This window comes from Spermophilus citellus (assembly GCF_964194105.1).
Source record: "Spermophilus citellus genome assembly, chromosome: 1".
Classification (NCBI taxonomy): domain Eukaryota; kingdom Metazoa; phylum Chordata; class Mammalia; order Rodentia; family Sciuridae; genus Spermophilus; species Spermophilus citellus.
In genome coordinates, this window is record NC_138182.1 from 61495193 (window position 1) to 61521765 (window position 26573).

The window sequence follows — 26573 nt, forward strand, 5'->3', positions numbered from 1 at the left end:
CAGATAGAGCCCTAATATCCAGAGTATACAAAGAACTCAAAAAATTAAACAATAAGATAACAAATAACCCAATCAACAAATGGGCCAAGGACCTGAACAGACACTTCTCAGAGGAGGATATACAATCAATCAACAAGTACATGAAAAAATGCTCACCATCTCTAGCAGTCAGAGAAATGCAAATCAAAACCACCCTAAGATACCATCTCACTCCAGTAAGATTGGCAGCCACTATGAAGTCAAAAACAACAAGTGCTGGCGAGGATGTGGGGAAAAGGGTACTCTTGTACATTGCTGGTGGGACTGCAAATTGGTGCGGCCAATTTGTAAAGCCATTTGGAGATTCCTGGGAAAGCTGGGAATGGAACCACCATTTGATCCTGCTATTGCCCTTCTCGGACTATTGCCTGAAGACCTTAAGAGAGCATGCTACAGGGATACTGCCACATCGATGTTCATAGCAGCACAATTCACAATAGCTAGACTGTGGAACCAACCCAGATGCCCTTCAATAGATGAATGGATAAAAAAAAATGTGGCCTCTATACACAATGGAGTACTATGCAGCAATAAAAATGACAAAATCATAGAATTTGCAGGGAAATGGATGGCACTAGAGCAGATTAAGGTTAGTGAAGCTAGCCAATCCCTAAAAAACAAATACCAAATGTCTTCTTTGATATAATGAGAGCAACTGTGAACAGAGCAGGGAGGAAGAGCAGGAAGAAAAGATTAACATTAAACAGAGACATGAGATGGGAGGGAAAGGGAGAGAAAAGGGAAATTGCATGGAAATGAAGGGAGACCCTCATTGCTATACAAAATTACATATAAGAGGTCGTGAGGGGAATGGGGAAATAAACAAGGAGAGAAATGAATTACAATAGATGGGGTAGAGAGAGAAGATGGGAGGGGAGGGGAGGGGGGATAGTAGGGGATAGGAAAGGTAGCAGAATACAACAATTACTAATAGGGCATTATGTAAAATTGTGGATGTGTAACCGATGTGATTCTGCAATATGCATTTGGGGTAAAATTGGGAGTTCATAACCCACTTCAATCTAATGTATGAAATATGATATGTCAAGAACTTTGTAATGTTTGAACAACCAATAAAAAAATAATAAAATTAACTACATATAAAAAAAAGATAAACCTGTGGTCTACAAATGACACCAGGCTTTCCAGAAATGTGAAAAATCTGAGATTTTACCCTACTTAAAAACTAATATATTAATTCACCACATCTTTATTGATCTTGACTAAAGGACTTCTAGACAGATACCATGGATTTATTATTGATGACACAGAAAGCAACATGAGTTTAGCATATTTACTTTATTTCTCTTAGCCCCCAATTCAAGGATACAGATGAAACCCAGCACATATACATAACTGTGTTACAAGTAAGGAAAATTGTTTAGGGACCCTGACTCTTTAAATGGTTAACCCTCTTCTCCCAAAGAGAACATTTTTTTAGTATTAGAGAATAAATATGCTTTTTATTTTCTTTGAAAGGAAGTACTATATGTGACAAGGTTATGTATTACATAAACATATTTGAAAAGATGTTTTGAAGAAAGTGCATAGCTCCCAAGAAATCTTTCAATATTACCCACCCTTCCTTTCTATACTGTCTTTTTTTACTTCTGACAAAGTTTCCCATGTGTGTGCTATTTGGTCATTCATCAGCTTGATCTGGCATATAGACAGAACCATATTTGTCATACAACATTTAATTAAGGCTACTGTCAACAGGTCTCCAATCAACAGGATAAGGCCAACCCAAGTACTCACCTTGACTATCCTTCCAATGTCCTGGACACTATGAGCTGAATGAAACCCATGAACCACTAGGGTCTACCTTGGAAATTAATGTGTTTTCTCAATAGATTTCTGTACTAACATTTCCAGAGTTCCCTAGACATTAATCTGTACTAAGCAAAATGCAATACAATTGCTTATGTTCTACCTTGTCTTAGAAAGAGGAAAGCCAGGTCAAAATCATCATTCTTAACAATCCTGACTAGGATTGACATAAAGCTGACCTAAATATCTTTCAGTAATACAAGTATCATTAAAAGTTATAGCAAAAGTCAGGGTCAAATTTCATTGTGAATTTTTGGTTAAATGACTTCCATTATAGGGATTATAGTTCATTGGGTTTGCTTACATAATATTCAGACTTTCTTCTCACTTTGCCTAGATGGCTAAAGATATTCTCATTTTGGAGAAATTTTCATGCTCATCTGAGGATCTAATGATGATGTTCCTTGAATATTTGAATATCTCTGTTATCATATCTAAGATGCAAACCATTTTGTTTCCATCAGGGAAACAAGTCAAGGCCTGATCTTCTTTACAAAAATTATAATCCTGAGAGTACATGGGCATCCAATGGAAGCAATGTTTTAAATTATTAGAGCTTCTTGAAGTGATTTGTGTCACTGAGGGCAAGGATCAACAAGACCTCCAACATGACCTTCTCTCAAGATGGTTCATTTCAAATATCTGAAAATGTTCTTGATTTTGGAATGGCTCCCTAAGGGCAGTCAGTCCAAGACATTGTGTTCTCTTTTTTCTTTTTTTTTTTTTCTTTTTATGTTTTTCTTGTTGCATTATAGTTGTACATAAGAGTGGAATTTGATGTTACATATTAGTACATGCACAAAATATAACAATATAATTTGGCTAATATCTCTCCCCAGCACCCACCCCTTCCCTTCAACCACCCCACTGGTCACTTCCTCTGTTCTACTGATTTCCCTTTGCTTTGCATGTGATCATCATCCAACTTTCTTTTCCTTTTTCTTCTGTAGCTTTCACGTATGAGAGAAAACATAATGCATTTGACCTTCTGGCTTTGACTTATTTTGCTTAAGATAATGGTTCCACATTCCATCTTTTTTTCCTGCAAATGAAATAATTTTATTTTTCATCATGGCTGAATAAAACTTCATTGTGTATATATACCAAATTTTCTTCATCCATTCATCTGGTGATGGATACTTAGGTTGGTTCCATAATCTAGCAATTGTGAATTGTGCTGCTATAAATGTGTATGCATAACTGATTAGAAAAAAACAGGTAGTGGCTGCTGTGGATTTCAACCTTAATGCAGGCTATAAGGAAGATGAAACACACACACACACACACACACACACACACACACCATATATGACAACCATTTATTTTTCATATATATCTGAAAAATACACATTTTTGTTAAAAGATCTCCTTTCATTTTTTATATTGAAAAAGTGAATAAAATTAATTGTTAATAACAACTACTGCATACTTTACAAAAATATAGTCACAAATTATGAGGAAAGTTTTATCTTGGAGAAAATAGCATGAATGTGCAATAAAAAATTATCATTTTGCTTTTGATCTGTTTCAGTCCAATAGCCCTAAAATCAGTGGTACTAAAATCAATTTGGATAAATCTTTTCCTTTTTGATATTGCTTCATTGCAAAGGGATTTTTTTTAAAATCCCCTTAAAAATAAACATTATGTATGCTGTAAAACTAAAGCATTTATTCTAAATAAAGAAGCTGTATGTTATGCTGAAGAGCCCATTGAACTGGGCTCTAACTGTATTTTAAAACTTCCCTTTACGTCTCTGTGCAAATTTATCTAGTTAAAAAATAAATAGACAAGCTGGTCATTAACATTTCTTACAATCTAATCATATATTAAATAATGATAAATGACTCCTAGAATGTTTGACTGGGTATGCATTTATCTTTCTGTAATAAATACATATTAATTATGGATTATTGGGGGGCTTTGCATACTCAAATTATTTGACAGAAATCCATATGTATCTTGTTTTATACACTACAAATTTTCATTATTCCCATTTATTCTCTGGTTTCCTATAATAGTATCAGCATCAATTAAAGTAATTTTGATAAGTCAGTAAATAAATACAGTCCTACCTTTCTTTCAGGGGGTTGGAGAACACATAGAAAAGATATAGAGAAGGAGAAATGTGGCAGAGTAAATACTCTAAGTGATTTTTTTTTTTTTGTTTTCTATAAAGAGAAACCTTCTATCTTCTCCATTGTACCCCAATCATTTTCCCTAGAGACTCAGTTGTGTACTAGTATTTGTCTGTTGCTGCTTTACCTAACCACAATGATTTCCCTTAGCTCTACTCTAGCCTTTGAAAATAATCCCTTTATTAAAATATTTTTAACCACCCATGGAACCTGTTGTCCTTTTCTCCCAGGCTGTCTGATGCAGTGAGCTTGATGTAATTATCACCTTTATCATGTAGAGAATCTTACCACATGGAATTTTCTCACTTGACTATTGTCTTATGGTAGGATTAAGAACTAGAACCAACGTCTTCTCATTCTAGTAACCTTTTATTTAACCATATTTTACTTTTTTCTCTTCAATTTTCTTGGTCTCAGTTTGCATATCTAAAATTTTTGAACTTGAGGTTACTGAAATAAATAGTACTGAGTATTCTTACCTCTGAAAATTCAGTGATGGCTGCTCAGTGTAATATTTGGTACCAGGGATCTGAAAGAGGATTCTGAGAATCACCATATCCCAGAGGTGTTTGCATATATCACTGGGCAATTCTTATGTTTTTCTGTACAGAGTTATAAAAAATAATTTATATGGATGAAATATAGTACATTAAAGAAGATAATTTTTTTTCATGTGGAATTCTGCAATGGTTGGCAACCACTTCATTAAAAAAAAATAAATAAATCTCAATCTGAATATGCTTATGCCTGGCTAAATTAATCTGGCTTCCTGTTTGTGATTTCTGCTACTGAAATGTCTTTTACTGCCTCATCCTTTAATAATTGTGCTGGTTTTTAAAATATTTTTCTCTTGCATTTAATATATTCCTCTTTTGAAATCTTAAATTAAATTCTTATATATCTTATTTCTATATCTCAATCAATTTAGAAGTGTCCATAACTATACCTCTCTGTCCTCTCTCATTCTTGCTTCCTGACATTTTGTGCATCCTGGGGCCAAACCTTGCTTTCTTGTGTGACTTTGACTTTTGATTAGACTGCTAGCAACTGTCATTTACCCTGCTTACTTGCAGTGTATGTTGAGAGGAACCTGCCCACCAATATCTAATCAATCTGAGTGTACTGTCAGATTAAGCATCTTCTCTTGACATTTCTTGGCCTTCTGATTCCTCCCATTATAAATGTTGACTCTCCAATCAACTTCTCACAAGTTTGATACTCCTGTGTGAAAGAAAGAAAATTAATCCACCTTGTTCCATTACAAACTTCCACTGATCAAAAGCTGACTTACTGAAATATATTTAAATGGAGAGCAGTAGAGGTAGCTTTGGAATAGTTCACTGTTGGCAGCAATATTGTATTCTTTTTCCATTTACAGAATTTTGCCTGTGGAAAATGGAACAGCTACACATTTAGATGGAAAACTTTTGTAAGTAATGAGATTTTAGAATTTAAATGAGAAAGACATTTAAGCACTCTTGCTTCTAAATTTTCAAGTTAAATGGTCAAAATAGTCATCACATTTATAGCTCTACTGAGGTCAAGCAAGTTGCCCTAGGCCATTACAGATAGAGCTAGGGTTTGGGAATTTTGATCACTAATTTGTTTTGCTACTGATGAACACCTCATTGTCAATCAATATGAATCAATTACTTTCTAATTTCTTTTAAGAAGAAATTAGATTCTGTGCAATACTTTGTATTTAGTATTTGCTGAATAAGGCATTTTAAAATGGGTAGTATTCTCAGGGATAAATAAAAACATAACGCCTTAGTGAAAAACATACTAAGCATTTAAATGTCCAAAGGAAGTCTTTCTTCAATGCAAAACTTTTTGATTTTTTTCTAGATGTGGTACCACAGAACAGATATATGGCAAATCATTATTGAAAATGTGAATTAAAACTGATACAATAAATAATTTTCAGTAGTTTCAATTTTGATCAGATGGAACTTTCTGTAGAATCTTTAAATGAATCCCATGGAAAGTTATTTTAAATATGTCTATCTGAACAAAATTTTTTATGAGAAAAATACATGTTCTGGAGTCATTCACTTTGTAATCAAGGAGATTTTTATGGAAGTTCAGAAAGGCTTTAAAATGTAGCAAGAAGGGAGCATACGAAAATGCATTTAGCTGATGTTTTAGAGAATATAGAAAATTTTAAAAAATACACATTCTAAAATGTTTTCAGCATTATTGTTGGGTGATTTAATGTTAGCCATTGCTCTGTTTTATAGTTACTGTTTATTTTCACACACTCAGACTAATAGATTTACACTTAAAAGACAAGCCTCCTGACCCAATCACTTATGTCACATTAAGTGAAGCCATGCAATTTGAGGTTATGCTGCCTAGCAAAATCTAATGAATATAAAAAATAATCCTAGTAGCAATGTATCAGATTATTGTTTTAAAGAAATAATGCTAGATAGCTTTTTACCAGGAGAGGTTATTTTTCAAGGAAAGTTTTGGGATAGAATTATTATAGCTATTCAAATCTCAAGGTCTGCTTTTGCTTAGGAGTTTGCTCAGGTGTTCTCATTTTGGCACAATATTAGAATCCTTTCCAGCTTTGGTCTTACAAAGAGAAGAACGATGGGGCTGAGGATGTGGCTCAAGCGGTAGCGTGCTCACCTGGTATGTGTGCGGCCCGGGGTTCGATCCTCAGCACCACATACAAACAAGGATGTTGTGTCCGCGGAAAAACTAAAAAAATAAATATTAAAAAAATTCTCTCTCTCTTTAAAAAAAAAAAAGAAAGATGATTTAGATTTAGTGAAGGCATTTGGGACTTGTTGACACACCCTCTTTTCTGTCTCCTAAGTTTTTATTTATCATTCATTTATTTACTAAAACACTGATTCATTATTGACTTATTCATTCTATAGACATCTCATTCTTAAAATGAAAATTTACTGTACCTATACTTTAAGAAAATTTCAAGCACTGAATAGCGCACTTATGATTTATTGATGCTTTTAAATATATACAAACATCATATTAACTTCTTGTCCAGGTATGGTTGGTGCGCCTGTAATCCTGCTACTTGGGAGACTGAGGTAGAAAGACAGAAGCTTGAGGTGAGTCTAGGCAATTGAGGGAAACTCTGTCTCAAAATAAAATATAAAATGGGATAAGGCTATAAAGCTCAGTGGAAGGGCACTTGCCTAACATGTCAAAGGCCTGAGTCCTTGGTTAAAGATTTTCCACATTCGGGCTGGGGATAGAATGCTTGCCTAGCATGGGTGTGGATTTAAAAAAATAAAAAAAGAAGAAGAAATAAAAATATATTTTATAAATTTACCCAAAATGTAAATATAAATTATATTGATTTTGAAATAAAAAACACAGTTATCTTTTAAAATTCTTGCTTATCTAGAACACATAGATAAATACAAAATAATTTGAGAATTGCTTTGCACTGTTAATTATATATTGAGGAATGCATTATCTACCACTGGCATTAACTTGTTTCAAATGTATAAATTAATTTAATTCCTTCCTTCTTTTATCGTTGATTTTCAGTTTCATTCCATTATGATCAGATAAGATGCATGGTATTATCTCTACTCCTTTATATTGTCTAAGAGTTTCCCTGTGACATAATATATGATCTATTTTTGAGGAGAATCCATGTGCTGCTGAGAAAAAAGTGTAACTGCTTGATGTTGGGTGGTATATTCTATATATGCCAATTAAGTCTAGGTTATTAATTGTGTTATTGAGTTCTATAGTTTCCTTATTCAACTTTTGTTTGGAAGATCTGTCAAGTTGTGAGAGAGGTGTGTTGAAGTCTCCCATGATTATTGTATGGTGGTCTATTAGACTCTTGAACTTGAGAAGAGTTTGTTTGATGAACATAGCTGCACCATTGTTTGGGGCATATATATTTATGATTGTTATGTCTTGTTGGTGTATGGTTCCCTTGAACAGTATGTAGTGTCCCTCTTTATCCCTTTTGATTAACTTTGGCTTGAAATCTATTTTATTTGATATGAGTATGGACACTCCTGCTTGTTTCCGAAGTCCATATGAGTGATATGATTTTTCCCAACCTTTCACCTTCAGTCTATGTATGTCTTTTCCTATCAAATGCATCTCCTGTAGGCAGCATATTGTTGGGTGATGTTTTGTGATCCATTCTACTAGCCTGTGTCTCTTAATTGGTGAGTTTAAATCATGCATCACTTGGAGAATGAACAATAGGTTACTGAATGATCAATAGGTTATAGAAGACATCAAGGAGGAAATTTAAAAATTCTTAGAGATAAATGAAAACACAGACACAACATATCGGAATCTGTGGGACACATTGAAAGCAGTTCTAAGAGGAAAATTCATTGCTTGGAGTTCATTCCTTAAAAAAAGAAAAAAACCAACAAATAAATAATCTCATACTTCATCTCAAAATCCTAGAAAAAGAAGAGCAAAACAACAGCATAAGAAGTAGAAGGCAAGAAATAATTAAAATCAGAGCTGAAATTAATGAAATAGAAACAAAAGAAACAATTGAAAACATTGACAAAACTAAAAGTTGGTTCTTTTAAAAAATAAATAAAATCGACAGACCCTTAGCCATGCTAACAAAGAGAAGAAAAGAGAGAACTCAAATTACTAGCATACGGGATGAAAAAGGCAATATCACAACAGACACTTCAGAAATACAGAAGATAATCAGAAATTATTTTGAATCCTTATACTCCAATAAAATAGACGATAGTGAAGGCATCAATAAATTTCTTAAGGCATATGATCTGCCCAGATTGAGAAAGGAAGACACACACAATTTAAACAGACCAATAACAAAGGAAGAAATAGAAGAAGCTATCAAAAGACTACCAACCAAGAAAAGCCCTGGACCGGATGGGTATACAGTGGAGTTCTACAAAACCTTCAAAGAAGTATTAATATCAATACTTTTCAAGCTATTTCAAGAAATAGAAAAAGAAGGAGCTCTTCCAAATTCATTCTATGAGGCCAACATCACTCTGATCCCAAAACCAGACAAAGACACTTCAAAGAAAGAAAACTACAGACCAATATCTCTAATGAACTTGGATGCAAAAATTCTCAATAAAATTCTGGCGAATCGAATACAAAAACATATCAAAAAACTTGTGCACCATGATCAAGTAGGATTCATCCCTGGGATGCAAGGCTGGTTCAATATACGGAAATCAATAAATGCTATTCACCACATCAATAGACTTAAAGACAAGAACCATATGATCATCTCGATAGATGCAGAAAAAGCATTTGACAAAGTACAGCATCCCTTTATGTTCAAAACTCTAGAAAAACTAGGGATATCAGGAACATACCTCAATATTGTAAAAGCAATCTATGCTAAGCCTCAGGCTAGCATCATTCTGAATGGAGAAAAATTGAAGGCATTCCCTCTAAAATCTGGAACAAAACAGGGATGCCCTCTCTCACCACTTCTGTTCAACATAGTTCTCGAAACACTGGCCAGAGCAATTAGACAAGACGAAAGAAATTAAAGGCATAAAAATAGGAAAAGAAGAACTTAAATTATCATTATTTGCAGGTGACATGATTCTATACCTAGCAGACCCAAAAGGGTCTACAAAGAAACTATTAGAGCTAATAAATGAATTCAGCAAAGTGGCAGGATATAAAATCAACACGCATAAATCAAAGGCATTCCTGTATATCAGCGACAAATCCTCTGAAATGGAAATGAGGACAACCACTCCATTCACAATATCCTCAAAAAATAAATAAATAAATAAAATACTTGGGAATCAACCTAGCAAAAGAGGTGAAAGTCTTATACAATGAAAACTACAGAACCCTAAAGAGAGAACTAGAAGATCTTAGAAGATGGAAAAATATACCCTGTTCATGGATAGGCAGAACTAACATCATCAAAATGGCGATATTACCAAAAGTTCTCTATAGGTTTAATGCAATGCCAATCAAGATCCCAACGGCATTTCTTGTAGAAATAGAGAAAGCAATCGTGAAATTCATATGGAAAAATAAAAGACCCAGAATAGCAAAAACAACTCTAAGCAGGAAGTGTGAATCAGGCGGTATAGCGATACCAGACCTCAAACTATACTAGAGAGAATAGTAACAAAAACAGCATGGTACTGGTACCAAAACAAGTGGGTGGACCAATGGTACAGAATAGAGGACACAGAAACCAATCCACAAAACTACAACTATCTTATATTTGATAAAGGGGCTAAAAGCATGAAATGGAAGAAGGATAGCATCTTCAACAAATGGTGCTGGGAAAACTGGAAATCCATATGCAACAAAATGAAACTGAATCCCTTTCTCTCACCATGCACAAAAGTTAACTCAAAATGGATCAAGGAGCTTGATATCAAATCAGAGACACAGCATCTGATACAAGAAAAAGTTGGCTACGATCTACATACTGTGGGGTAGGGCTCCAAATTCCCCAATAGGACACCCATAGCACAAGAGTTAATAACTAGAATCAACAAATGGGACTTACTCAAACTAAAAAGTTTTTTCTCAGCAAAAGAAACAATAAGAGAGGTAAATAGGGAGCCTACATCATGGGAACAAATCTTTACTCCTCACACTTCAGATAGAGCCCTAATATCCAGAGTATACAAAGAACTCAAAAAATTAAACAATAAGATAACAAATAACCCAATCAACAAATGGGCCAAGGACCTGAACAGACACTTCTCAGAGGAGGATATACAATCAATCAACAAGTACATGAAAAAATGCTCACCATCTCTAGCAGTCAGAGAAATGCAAATCAAAACCACCCTAAGATACCATCTCACTCCAGTAAGATTGGCAGCCATTATGAAGTCAAACAACAACAAGTGCTGGCGAGGATGTGGGGAAAAGGGTACACTTGTTCATTGCTGGTGGGACTGCAAATTGGTGCAGCCAATTTGGAAAGCAGTATGGAGATTTCTTGGAAAGTTGGGAATGGAACCACCATTTGACCCAGCTATTCCCCTTCTCGGTCTATTCCCTAAAGTCCTAAAAATAGCATGCTACAGGGACACTGCTACATCGATGTTCATAGCAGCACAATTCACAATAGCAAGACTGTGGAACCAACCTAGATGCCCTTCAATAGATGAATGGATAAAAAAATGTGGCATTTATACACAATGGAGTACTACTCTGCATTAAAAAATGACAAAATCATAGAATTTGCAGGGAAATGGATGGCATTAGAACAGATTATGCTAAGTGAAGCTAGCCAAACCCTAAAAATCAAATGCCAAATGTTTTCTTTGATATAAGGAGAGTAACTACGAACAGAGTTGGGAGGAAGAGCATGAGAAGAAGATTAACATTAAACAGGGTTGAGAGGTGGGAGGGAAAATGAAAGAGAAGGGAAATTGCATGGAAATGGAAGGAGACCCTCATGGTTATACAAAATTACATACAAGAGGAAGTGAGGGGAATGGGAAAAAACACAAGGGGGAGAAATGAATTACAGTAGATGGGGTAGAGAGAGAAGATGGGAGGGGAGGGGATGGGGGATAGTAGAGGATAGGAAAGGCAGCAGAATAAAAAGGACACTAGTATAGCAATATGTAAAACAGTGGATGTGTAACTGATGTGATGCTGCAATCTGTATACAGGGTAAAAATGGGAGTTCATAACCCACTTGAATCAAAGTGTGAAATATGATATATCAAGAACTATGTAATGTTTTGAACAACCAACAATAAAAATTAAAGGAAAAAAAAGAACAAAAAAATAATAATTTAATTGTCACAATGATATTATAAACTGAAAGCTATATTAAAACTTTTCAGATGAGGAAAGAAGTTTGGAGTTGTTAAGTGATTGGACAAAGGTAACAAAGTTGCTGAACAACATTCTGACCACTTCCATCGTTCTGACTAGTCTCTAAGCAAGAAAATACTTGAGTTTATCTTTTACTTTATGAACTTATACTGCATTTTATTTCAAAAGCCAAATTTTTAGTTTGATTCTAAAATTAATTAGAATTCTGTATTTTTATTATCAACTTAAAAATAACAACTATAGACGCCTTTTGCAAAATAAAAAATGAAATCATGATATTTTGCAAGATGTGAAACAATAATAAATTGTATGAATTGCTATTCCATTTAATTTACAGACAGTGCTATTCTATTTAGTTTACAGTATACTTTTCCTATAAAACTAAATTCCATGTTAGTCTAGTATGAGATTACAGAAAGAATATATTTCTACACTTGGGGCTTTTTGAGCAAATCTTACTTTAACCAGACCCAGATTTAAAAAAAAAAAAAACAAAAAAAACATAAAAGTTAATTTCCAACTCATTAGATGAACTAACTTTCTCAGAGACAAGTGTTTATATTTCAAAAACGGATGTGACCTTGGGACAGGAATAATTTCCTGCCTTGAGAAGTTGAAGACAATGGTTTTGTGGAGAACCCAGAATCCTACTCCTTAGGTTTTCAAGAAGTATATAACGTGGAAGGGAAATAGCTGCCTCTCTTTTCTAATAAATAAACAGATTTGTGTTTTTTGTGTTTTTTGTGTTTCCTCACCTACAATACGGACCTTGGATGGGTACAGTAACATCTAATTCTCATTGTGCTGCTTCAGTGGTAATAATTGAGGCTAAGAGAAATTACACAGTTTAACAAAAAGAAAATAAAAAATAACAAAATCCTCTGCTCCAGAAACTATAAGTCTATAGCCAGAATATTATTTAAAAAGTTCTCACCTAATAAAAAACATGTTCTCTAAGCTAAGTTGTAAATAATGGTCTTGCAATATGGCATTATTACTTGCTTTATTATTTTGCAGTTTTTTATTTATTTATTTTTTAAAATTTCAACTTGGTTGGGCTTAGCTTGCTTCATGAGATAATTGTTTTTTCAATGTCATTGTAAGGGTTAAATGAAAGAGCATTCAAAAAACAAAAAACAACATCAACAAAATAACAGTTGTTATAACTTCTAAGGAACCTTATTTAGGAATATTTGACTTGAAATTGTCATTATAATGATTTCAATAATGAATATATTTTATTTTGACTAAGAAAAATTGCAACTAGAAAAAATTGCAAATAGAAAGTGTGAAGAAGTAATTATCCCCAAAATTTTAAAGAAAAAGTAGTTTTCCTGTATTATGTAGACATTTTGTAGATAAATCTATTTTTATTGTTCTGTTTTGTATTCTACTTGATTTGCATTTATTTTCATTTTACCTTCATTTTAATTCTCCTCTAAGGTAAGATAGAAACTTAGGAAGCAATTCTGAAAAATCAAAGAGGATTCTAGTTATTTATTTTTAAATACAAATAGTAGCATTTCAAGAGTGATAGAAAAAGTCATACTAATATTTTTCAAAATATCTACTTACTCATCCACATATTCATAAACATATAATGAGTAATGTTATAAAAACCACTATCAGATCCTAACTTGTTTATTTTTTGAAATACAAAGAAAATGCCTATAAGAGATTTTTTTTTACAATTTATATTATACAATGTGTAAATTAAGCATCAGCAAATGAGATGGAGAAACAACAATATCTAGAATGTGCAGAGGTGAATCTAGAATGTAGTCTAAGGAATGTGCTAGAAAAATGGGGAATTTAGAGAATAGCAATACACACAGTGCCTCTCTACTCAAAGCACTTATGCAGCTTAAGTTAGCTTACATTTCACATATATCTTGGTACTACTTAATATTTTATAAATGCACAGTACCCAAGGTTATAAATTGGATAATAACTATTGTATGCAGAATAAAACCCTTGGATTAACATTTCAGATTTCTCTTAGAAAATTTTCCGAAGAAACTTGTGTTAATTTTTGCCTACTGAAACTAAATTCTTACCCACAGAAACATTCTATAAAAATTTCCTTTGGAAGTGAAACACTTCAGAATAATCAGCCAACTTCTTTCTTGCTAAAATCAGCCAAAAGGCCTCCTAGAATACCAGCCAATGTTTATACACTGAGGGCCAATGAGAAGTCTCTCTTTTCATTTCTTCCCCTTATTTGGTTTAAATTTCCACATTCTAAAGAACCATAATAACTGGGTTTTAACACCCTAGAAAGCTGCAGGGTTTTCTTCTTGTAGATGTACTTATTTCAAGTAGCACAAGGTGATATAATACTCCAGGTGCAATAGTCCACTGCATGTGGCATGAAAAGAGTCACATGTATCCCAATGGTACAACACATTTTTTTAAGTTGAATTATTTTTTTAAAAAATTTAATATATATATGTATATATGATTTTATTTGTTTTAATTAGTTATACATGATAGTAGAATGCATTTTGACACATGATACATAAATAAAAGTATATCTTCTCATTCATCTGGTTGCACATGAAGTAGAGTTAAAGAGGTCATGCAGTTATATATGCACATAGGGTAATAACGTCTGATTCATTCTACTATCATTCCAATACCTCTAGCAATTAGAAAAATGCAAATTAAAACTACGTCGAGATTCCATCCCACTCCAGTTAGAATGGCAATCATCAAGAATACAAACAATAATAAGTGTATGAGAGGATGTGGGGTACAACACTTTTACTTCTGGAGCTGAAAGTAGGCCAGATTAACCTACTATGTACTTGATCAGTTTTCAGACTTTCATGGTTCTGAAAGGTTTAAAAACTGTAGTGTCAGGGCACAATTCTATTGACAAGACTGGGTCACTTGTCAGCTTCCTAGGCCAAAAACGAATGCTTATCTTGCTGCATACCATGGCACCTGTAATCCCAACAGTTTGAGACAGGGTGATCATGAGTTCAAGCCAGCCTCTGCAAAAGGGAGGTACTGAGCAACTCAGTGAGATCCTTTCTCCAAATAAAATACAAAATAGAGCTGGGGATGTGGCTCAGTGGTTGAGTGTTCCTGAGTTCAACCCCTGGTACTCCTCCACCCTCCTCCCCAAAATATAAATGCTGATTTTACGCCTATTGGTGAAATTACTAATGCTGTTGAGAAAGCCTAAGACCCTAAGTTGAAAATGTTCTAGATAAACCAGTAAAGTCTATCAACATAAAAAGATTTAACCAGTATGCACAGTGGCTGTCTGCTCAAAGCACTTATGCATTTTAGACAAAGTTCATTTTCAGCACCTAACCTCCAGGGATAACTATTCCACTAGGATTCATATTATAATTTGTTAGATGCTTAATTACTTTTATTGGAATAGCTTCTCTACATTCTGAGACTGAAGGCTGCATGGTGATTTTTTATTTCAATATCTTATACCAAAAGAGGTGGATTTCAAAATATTCTCAGAATACTATCATAATATTGCTATGTATGTCATGATATGTGATTAAAAATAATTGGACAAGATATGTTTGGTTGCAATTACTATTAAGTAGTAATAATAATGACAAATGAATGCAAATTACACATTGAATGAGAGCTTTCTGTCATGCCATTGACATATCATTTTATCAAAATGTTTTAAAATAATTGTGTTCTTATCATAATTGAGAGCTAAGGAAACCGAGCTTTTGGAGGACTTTCCTAAGACCAAACAGTATATAATAGGCTTAAAATTCTAATTCACTCATGTCTAGCTCTACTATGCTGCTTTCTTATACTTAAAGACAAAGCACAATTGCATGTTGATGCTTTCATTACCCTTTCTCACAATTTCCAAATTATATCATAGTATCCCTCTGAAAAATAACCCAATAACCTATGTATTGCTTATAAATCATTGTACAAAGACATTGCATGATGGAACTCAAAAATACTACTGAAGGAGTACATCTTCCTAGATTAACAGAAATGAAAGCAGTTGTTTTGCAGTATGATAAATGGAAATGACTTTGACATATCAAATTGCTTATATTAGAAATTAGTGTCTTATTTTAAAAGAAATAGTCACTCATTTCATTAAATGATTTTCATTAATATAATATATATCTGAATAGAAAGATATATGATATATATTTGGTATTTAAGCATTTTTAAACATAGCAATGTGCTATTTGTTCAATTTAATATACATAAGAACAGTCAAGGATCCTTTGTCTTTAATATTTGGATGGGCATTATCAGTCTCGTCAAAATGTAGAAAAAAATAATTCTTAAAATCACTGTTCCTGCTTAAATAAACACTTCTAAATCCAGGCAATGTAGGGTCCTTCAGTTTCCAAAAGAAAAGCATCATGTTTATAGTGTTTATATCTTTGCTGCTTCTCCTTGTAGCAGCATTTATCTAAAGGATTTAAGAACTAGACTGTAGCCTGTGGCCGGCTTACAGTTATTCCTCCAGGTTATTAGCAGCATGGCTGATATTCCACAGATCCAAGTGGGATCTTTCAGTAACTAAAAAACCCCGTTCAGATGCTGATTATTCACTATATCTTGCTCCAGCTTGGATATCACATCCAAGACAGAGATAAACTCTTTTTTATTGAGTGGTAGGGAAAATGAACACACATACACACAAACACACACGCGGCAAAAGGGTTTAAGGGTAAAAGAGCAAAAAAGAAAAAAAAATGTTGTTTGTTACCCAGGGGCATGGGGTGAGGTTTATTTCCCCTTAAACACTCAGCTGCTCATGAGAGTTGGTCAATATTTTCAATGAAAAGTATAAACTCAGTTATTGATTTAATTAAATACAGTTGAGATAAATTCAGTTATTCAGAAAAAGAAAAAAACAATCAGAGGAGAGACTCCCCTAAAGTGAAAATATGTGTCAGAGATACTAGAAAAGGAAATTTACAAAGATGGAATACTTTAAAATGTGAGGCTGATGGATTAACTGGGAAGAATTCATATCATTTTATAGTCGGCTGAAATCTTCACTGGCCCATAATGTGAGAAGAAAAACTTTAGTAAGTATAATAAATGACTTCCCCTGATTAGTAGTGTTTTGCCATGTCTCATATTAGACTCCTTAAAAAGATATGTAATTGCTTCAGTTTTCTTTTTCAAGGACATGGAGATCATGGTTACTGCATTATGAGGTTATAAACTATCACTGTCACATTGTAATAAATTTATATGCTGGAGGGACTATGTTCTTTTAATACAAAATAATTCAAAAAAGATTAGCATTTTTTATGATATAGCATAAGTTAAGTGTTGGAGACAATACAGTGACAAACTTAAAAAAATATGTGGTATTAGAAGTCACATTTAAAAAAAAATCCGTGATTGGGAATTGGTGCTTTGCTTTCAAAAAATATAATTGTAAAAGAAAGCTTTTAATCAGGCTGGCATTTATTCAAATCATACCCTACATGTTTAATTTTGTGTAAAAATGGATACTAAATAGAACCTGCCTTTTAGATCATTTTGAGAAAGAACTATGCTGATGCTTACAAAGCATCTTGCACAGAGATTGGCAGGAAGAAGATGTATATATCTAAATATCTGTAATCACAGTTCCATTAATATTATTTTAAATACCATCCACCTGACTCATTCTTTATCAATAGTCCTAACTTCTTTCTTAATCTATGATATTAACTGAAAAGACTTCTACATTCAACTATCTTTTCAACATGTTTATTTGGGAACAAAATGTGCAAATCATAAAAGTATATCTAGGACACTTAAAATCCATGCCTGCATCATATCTTGCTCCTTTCTTCTTCCCATCTTGTTAAACAGTATCACCATCCTTCCATATTACTGACACCAAATCCCCAAGGGTGATCCTTGTTTTTTTCTTTTTTTTTCTTTTTCTCATTATCTACACACAATCTATTAGCAATCCTTTTTAACCGTTTCCAAAATATAGCCTGTATCTCACTATTTCTATAGAAAAACTAGAGCAGCCTCTATCACCATTGACTCATACAACCTTATAATGGGTATCTGCGTTTCTGATTTTTCAGGGCTACATTTTAGTCTCCACACAGAAGCCAGAGAACTTTCTCATTGGTGTTTCTGTTTGTGTCACTTCCCTGCTTAAACACCCCCATTGGTTTCCAATTACAATCCCATGGACTCACTAAACATTCTTCATGATCAACATGGACAATCATTATTGTCTGCCTTCTGTGAGTATGCCATCTTCAGCATCTCTCCCCTGATCATTGTATTTCCGTCATAGCAGCCTTCTTCCACTCCTTTTTATTCCCCTGCAACTTATTTAATCTTTTCTTGAGCAATAATATCTAATATTTATTTCTAAGTATTTTTCAGACACCACTCCAAACATTTTACATGGTATAATTCATCCAGTTCTCACCAGAAATAAATAAGATAGGCTACTATTATTAGCCCCACTTCATGTGAGATGAAATCAAGGCAAGGAGAAGTTAAGTCAACCAAGGTGAAAAAGTTAGTAAATGATGAAATCCAAATTCAAAACCTGAGCATTAGTTTTCAGAGTCTAAATTTTCACTTCTACCATATGTTCCACTCAATTTTGAATTTATATTTTAGATTCTTGCAATTCTTCTACTCTTTGCAATTTTTAGGAATCCATATTCTTAATATATTGTAGTAAATGTATTCTGGGTTTGTTCTTTTTCTTCTAAATAGCCTAGAGCATTTGGCTTTTGAAATTTCCATGTAAATTTGAGAATGAGCTTATCAAATTTGACCAAAATTGCTCAAATTTTTTACTAGTAATACACTGAATCCACAGCTCAATCAGGGCAGAATCAAGACTTTTTACTATATTGAGTCTTCCAAAACATAAACAAGACATATTTGTGCTTTATTTGTTTTTAGTCTTATAATACTCCTCTCAGAAATGATTTAGTTTTTAGTACAGAAAACTGTCCTATCAATTATAAGGATGTGTTTCTAAACCTGTGATAATGTTAAGGCTGTATTCTTAACATTTAATTTCCAGTTATTTTTATTGATGTATGGTACTAAAATTAATTTTTTCATACTGATCATACATTTAATTACCTTAATAAATTTCTTTATTAAATTATATAACACCATGGTTTCTATCTATGATTATGTATGTATGCATATTTATATATATATTATATAAAAATATATGTGTGTGTGTATATATATATATAGTGTGTGTATATATGTGTGTGCATATATATATATACATATATATATATATATATATATATATATATATATATATATATGACAGTAAATATGAGGTTCTCAAGTGGGAAACAGGTGATTACTTGCATGATATCTTGGTGCCAGTTTAATACCCTATTTTCTCACATAGTAAGTCATGGTAAAATCTGTATGAACCTTGAATGTATCGGGTGGCTGCATAAGCAAAAACTAGAATTATGCGTGTGGAGCTCATTGTGTTATCTTGTATAGCTATGCTTCCTCTCCAATATGGGCAATTATCTTTTGAGGATGTGCTGAGGTGAGCGAGAATGTTAGCTAGCCAATTAACCTTTAGAACATAAATGAGTATCTCCAGTAGAGAAAAACAGTAAATATATCTGGATTCCAGTCACTATTTTTAATTTCCAAGACTTATTTTCTTTTCCATCATCTTTTAAACCAGGTTGGCAGCAATTTTCTCTGAAATCTTTGAACTTTCAGAGACTTGGAAACCTTTCTAATGTATCTATACAGTTAATATCTGTAGATTTGCTTTTTGGATTTTCTTTGTGCACAGTCAGTGCATCAGCAAATAATGAGTTTTGGTTTTTTCTTTGCAATCTTTATGATTCTAAAGGGCTTTTCTTCTTATTACATTGCTATGGACTCTCTAGAATAGTGGTCAATAGAAAGGATACTCTTTTGCCATTTATAATTCTGAGGGAAACAGTTCAACATTTCACTATTATGTGTGATGATTGCTATAAGAATCTTGTAGGTATTTTATATTAGTCAGTGAACTTTTATCTATTTCTCACTTTTTAAGAATTTGTATGTCACCAATAGAAGAAATTTTGTTAAATGCTTTTTTCTGATAAAGTTCATGTTGTTATCTCATTGTTTTCAGTAAATAGGATTGTGATGGTTTGAATCTTGAATCCCCCAAAGACCCATTTGCTAAAGGCTTGGTTGCCACTGGTATTACTGGGAAGTGATGGAATCTTTAACGGGTGGAGCCTAGTAGAAAGAAGTTTCTGTCATTGGGTACCTATCCTCGAAGAGGGTATTAGAACTCTGTCCCCTTTCTCTCTCATTCTTTACTTCCAGGCTGCCATAAAGGGAACAGCTGCCCTCCACCAAACACTCCCACCAATGATATCCTGCCTTACAACAGCCCCAAAGCAAGGGAGCCAGACAACCATCATAGTCTGAAATATTTGAAATCATAGGTTAAAATACATCTTTCCTCTTTATAAGTTGATTTTTTGTCAGAAATTTGTTCACAGTAAAAGAAATCTGACTAGCACAATGATTCTTGTTATTTAAATATATTTATATATCAAACTATCCTGGTATTTTCTGAATCAATCCTACTTGGACAAAAAATTCTGTTTTGTTTTTAGTCTTTTTTTTTTTTTTATATATCAGTGGGTTCAATTAGCTTTTTTTTTTAACATACGTATGCAAACTCTTAAGAGAGTTTGGAAAATTTTTATTGTCTTTGTTGTTCTTTGTTCTTTTCAGTTTTGTATCAAGGTTACTCAGAAAGCTATTTTTTGAAGGAACAGTATTTTTTTTTTATTTTAATCTCTGGAAGAGTTAAAGATACATTCAATTTTTCTTTAACTATCAGAATTAGTATTTAATGTAGGCAGCAAATGGGGCTAATTTCTTCTCTTATTTTGATCATTTACTTTTACTTTTTTGCGGGGGGAGGTTCTGTTTGTTTGCTTTTTTTTTTTTTTTTTTTTTTTTTGGTATTGAGGATTGAACTCAGGGGCAATCAACCACTAAGCCACATCCCCAGCTGTATTTTGTATTTTATTTATTGACAAGGTCTCACTGAGCTGCTTAGCACCTCACTTTTGCTGAGGCTGGCTTTGAACTTGCCATCCTTCTGCCTCAGACTCCCAAGCCTATGGGATTACAGGCATATGCCACTGTGTCTGGCCATTTCTTTGGGTTTCATGCTGTACTTTGTTTCTAGGATTTTAAGATAGAGGTAAGAATATTAATTTTCAGGGTTTCTTTTTTCTTAATATCTGCATTTAAGGCTGCTAGTTTCCCTATGGTATAGCTGCCTTTTCAAATCTTGATATTTGGTATTTCTCTTAATATTCAGATTATTTTAATTTCTTTTAAACATGGGTTATTTATTACATTATTATTTAATCCCCAGTTGGAGATTTTGTACTTATCTTTTTGTTTTTTTATTACTCTAGTTACATTTTGATTAGAGAAAGCATTTTAACTGGTTTTTTGGTCTTATAAAATTTGTTAATCTTTATTGATTTCTTTTCTTACATTAACATTCAGGTTGATTTATATATTTTCAAATTTTACTTTGTTATATTCAATTATACAAAATAAATTATGATTATTTGATTAACTATAAGAAATTTTGTCAAGCCAGGCATGGTGGCACATACCTACAATCTCAGCAGTTTGGGAGGCTGGAGAGTAGGAGGATCACAAGTTCAAAGTCATCTTCAAAAAAAAAAAAAAAAGAAAGAAAAAGAAAAAGGTCTGGTGATGTGGCTTGGTGGTTAAGCACTACTGGGTTCAATCCTCCATTTAAAAAAAAAAAGAAATGTGTGTGTATGTGTGTATGTATATATACAGTCAGATAATACTAGTAACCTGTCTTATAATTATATAGAGAGAAAAATAAAAAAGTTAGAATAGGAAATTTTAAAGTATCACCATTTGATGATCATACCACAGCAGTCATTGATGAAAAATGCCTAGTTTTCAAGTGGCATAGTGATACTATTTATCATTTAAATTTTGAATAGACATTGTTATAGATTTAATGAGCATGAAAAATCCTGTATTCACTTTTTATTAGTTGTTTTTCATAAACCTTTGAGTTTCACTCACTAATTTACTACTGCTATTTTTCTAATAAGAATCAAGGCAAGATAATTATTCACTTTTTTGCAAAACATTGACCAAATTTTGTTGCATACATATATGAATATACCATAGTGAAGTCCACCTTTATGTATATCTATAAAGCATCAATTAAAAAATAAATGAATGGAGGGGAGGGAAGGGGATGTAGGGATATGAAAGATAGAGAATGAAACAGACATTATTATTATATGTATATATGTGACTACAATATGATTCTGCAACTAGTACACTCAGAAAAATGAGAAATTATATTCCATCTATGTATATCAAAGTGCATAAATGCATTCTACTGTCATGTATAACTAAATAAAACAAAAAAATTAAAAGATAAATAAATGAATAAAACAAAGGAAAACCAATAGAGTAGAGTAAAGGGAACAAAGAGAAGGAAGTGTTGAGGAAAACAGGAAGTACTGAGGACTGAAATATGATATTCCATGCATTTAAAATTATGTCAAAATGAACCCCATCATTGTATATAACTATAATGCACCAATAAAAACTTAAAAGTAAAAATAAATAACATCAAAAAACTTTTATGTTTTAAAAATAATATAATAATTCAATTGTATATAAGAAACATGAACATTCAAATTTGATATGATTAACTTGCATTAACTTCTGAGAAGTAAATTTGTCTCATTGATGGAGTTTCTGTAGATATGTAAGAAAGTATAAATGTCTGAAATTTAAAAATTACTGAGTCACTAATCTAATTGAAAATGAATAGTATTTTAATGTCTCAAAGTACTTTTAAGTCTACTGAAATGCTCTCACTCATCTTGCTAGGGTTTATTTAAGCCTCCCAACAGCGCTCACAATTTGGCAGGTCTGTGATTGGAGATGTTAATTTCAATGTTCTTCTATGGTTTCCTAACTAAAATACACTAGGAGTTAGAAAGCAACTCATATAGGCTAAAAATATGGATGCTTCATTTTGCTCTTTGAGTTGACCATTGAACTGATATTGTGCTGATTGATTTCATATGCATTCATGTCATAAATATTTTAAATAGCTACTAAGAGCATAAATAGATTTTGAGTATTAGTGATCATCATTGTAGTAAGTGATTATGTGAAAAAGTAGGTTATATGCATTTTAATATGTGGCAATTATTTCCATTTTACTATTTCTCTTCATTCTGTTATATTTTCACAAATTACATTTAACCCAAACTCTTTCTGTGCAACTAACACATTTTCACTGTGATAATGATTAACAAGTTATTCATGTAGTTCTCTTTAATAGGAGATACAAAGGAAAATATTATCATTGTTCCCAAAATAGGATGCCTTTACATTTCCATTTGCTTTGAATCAAGATCTTTTAATAGGAGTCTGGTGTGGAAGAAATTTTTTTTTCTTTTTGCCTATTATTATTCCTTTGAAATGGTCTGGGGCAGTATTTAGCTTTTGATTTCTCAATACAAGTGGAAAACATGATACTTTGATTAGATATAACAGAATGGTTCAGGCTTTAAAGAGTCACAGGTTTTGTTGACTTTAAGATCTATATATCATTCAAATTCTTTTACTGGCATAGAAAAGCAAATTTTTCTGATGAGGAAAAGATAGGAGTGAAAAAAGCTCATTTTCTTTAAACAACATCCTGTGTTAAATATTTAGGGAAGCTTGAATCAGTAGGAAGGAACTATACCAGTGATCTTCAAACATGGCTCCCCATTAAGGTCACAGGAAGACTTAAAAGTACAAATACCTGAACCTCACCACTCAACCACTGAAACCAGTTATCAGTTATTTCAAATTCTCTCCCAATCTTACCTGCCTCTGCCTTCTCTAGGCAATTCTAGGCACAGTCCTCTTATCTATGCTGTATGGATGCTCCCGAAGTGATGGAGACCTTTAATGATATCCTATGCACATGAAACTCCACTGCTGATGGAAACAGTACAAAGTAAAAGACAATAGGCAGACATCAGAACTGAGTGTGTGTGTTTGTGTGCTTGGGTAAAACAAAGAACAGTTCTGAAGTTACAATTAAACCATTTGTGACCTTTCAAGAACAAAACACATTGACACTTTAAAGCGGTTTATTAATGTTGTGAAACAAATGTTAAGTCACTTAGGATAGTTTAGAAAAATAAACAAAACAATGAAGCCATTAATTTGTTTTAGAGCACTTCTGTGAATTTCATAAAATTCACAAGGAAAGAAAAGTACTTCTCATTAGGAAGGTGATTTTTCTATTCTATGTAACAAACATCATGGGAAACCATAATGGTTTTAAATAGACCTAAATTGATCTTTGAATTAAATATGTTCATGAAACAGTTTTTTTTTTTTTAACAGAAATTCTAAGGAGCAACTTCCTTTATTCCTCCTATGCAGTGGTACCTCCTTAAATACTTAAAAAGTCAAAATGTGAGAAAAACAATTTAATGAAACAAGTTAGCATGGTATTCAGAAATTTAATGTTATCTCTGAAACTAAGTGTATGAGACAACAGGATTTTCTTATATAAATCATAAACCAATAGAGAAATTAAGATTTTTTTCCCCCTGTGAGCTATAATTTAAAACAGCATGGGCTTTTTGATAGAACTTCTTAATCTAAAATACCCAAAAAGAATGAGATAAAGATTTTTGTCAACCCATTGATACTATGTGACTTTTACCCAGTAGTCTGTGAGAGATTTTGTAAAGAACTACAGCTTTCTTGCCTAGCAGCAGGATTTTCTATACCTGCATCATTTCCTATAAAGACTTTAGAAAATATTGCTTCTGTATACTTTGCTACCAGACAATTTTAGGAGATTTGATAGCTTAAAATCTAAAATGGAACAATAAATCACCTTTTCCGTCCTTAAAAATACTTAATAACAATCTAAATATTAAAGGTCTTTATGACATAAAGCTACAAAACTGTCACCATTCTCATTTATGACACACACTATTAACCAAAAATTCATTTTATTATAAATAGTTCCATCGACAATATTTCTTCGATATTCTTTCTGAAAGTTCATATCAATTGAACAATAAAACTGAATAATAAATTTTAATGATGTTTAATTCACTTATATTACATATATTACTATATTTCCTTTCATTTTAAATTTTTGATAAAATATATTGCTGTGCTTTCTAGTATATTTTGAAAGCATTGTGTGTGTGTGATTTTAACCAATTCTCACATATCTCATAGAGTCATCTGTGCCTCTGTCTTCACCATCTGATATTTTATACTCAAATAATGGTAATATTTTCCCCTTTGACTGCAATTTAATGAATGTATTAGAGATATTGACAGGGGCAAGTATGTGGTGGTATTTCAAGGAAAGCATACAATGTATAAATCATCATCTATCAGGAACAACAACCATTTCAGCTGAGGATCTATCAACATATAATGAAGCTGGGTGTGAAAGTTCTTATGGGACTGAATGTAAGGGGAAACAAAAATCTATTTAGCATGAAAGAGAACATTGATTATACTAGTGACACCATGGTGCCAATTTTCTTTTTTCAATCTCTACTTCCTTAACTTTCAAATTCTCTTCCAAACTTCCCTGCCTCTGCCTTCTCTAGGCAATTCTTAGAACGTCCTAGACATGACTAAGGTAAAGTTTGACAAACAGAAAAACATGCATCCATTCTCAAGATTTTGAAGTTCAAAGCAAATTTCCAAGTCAAGATATCTAGTACAGCTCAATAAATCCTCTCCTTAGAAAGCAACTATACAATTGCTCTATAACAATTTCAGGGCTCTGGAAAATTCCATTGATCTGATCAAAGGTTTACAACCAAAGACATGTTATTCTTGAGAATCTGCTAAACTACTGAACCAGGATAGACTGTGCAATTCTTGTCTCAACACCCCTCTTTCCATACTTTGGTAGAATAGACCAGAAAAGCCAGAAACTTTGCTGATGAATGGAATTTACCTAATTTATAATGAAGGCAAGAGAGAGCCTCCCTATTCAGTAACAATAACAATTGTTCAGTTGCTTATGAACAAGGATAACAAGTCACTCAGCTAGCTTTAAATTGTAATCTTGATAGGAAAATTTAATGAGCTCTTTATATGAGAAATCCATGACAGAATATGAGAAATCTTTAAAGGACCTTAAGAAGCTTTCTATGTACCATGGGGTTATTGAGAACCAAATAAAAGTGTAATGAAGATAAAACATAGCCTTGTAGAAAACAAAAGCTGGGAAAACTTGAAAAATGCTTAAATTTTGCATACACACTCCCACACACAGACCCTTCAGCAGAAGATGGAAAACTTAATATGAATGAATTGACTGATCACCAAACTAAATAGGAACAATCCCTAGAAAACAAAACTAAAAACAACAAAAAGCAGAGTGAAGAAAAAAATGGTCTCATACCAATCAATTCCTAATTTTAAATCCAGAAAATGTACTAAACCAACCAACCAATATTCAATCATAACATCTTTCAGGAGAGAAAATAAGAGTCCATATTTGTAACAATATATAAACTGAAATATGCAGTTTTTAACCACAATAAAATATTAAACATACAAAGAAATCATAAAAAGTGACTGTTATGCTTGGATGTGAGGTGTCCCCCAAAAGCTCAATGCAAGGTTTGCAGGAAAAACGATTTGGTTACAGCCTTTACCTAATCAGCTAATTAATCCTTGATGGGATTAACTGAGTGGTGACTGGAGGCAGATTG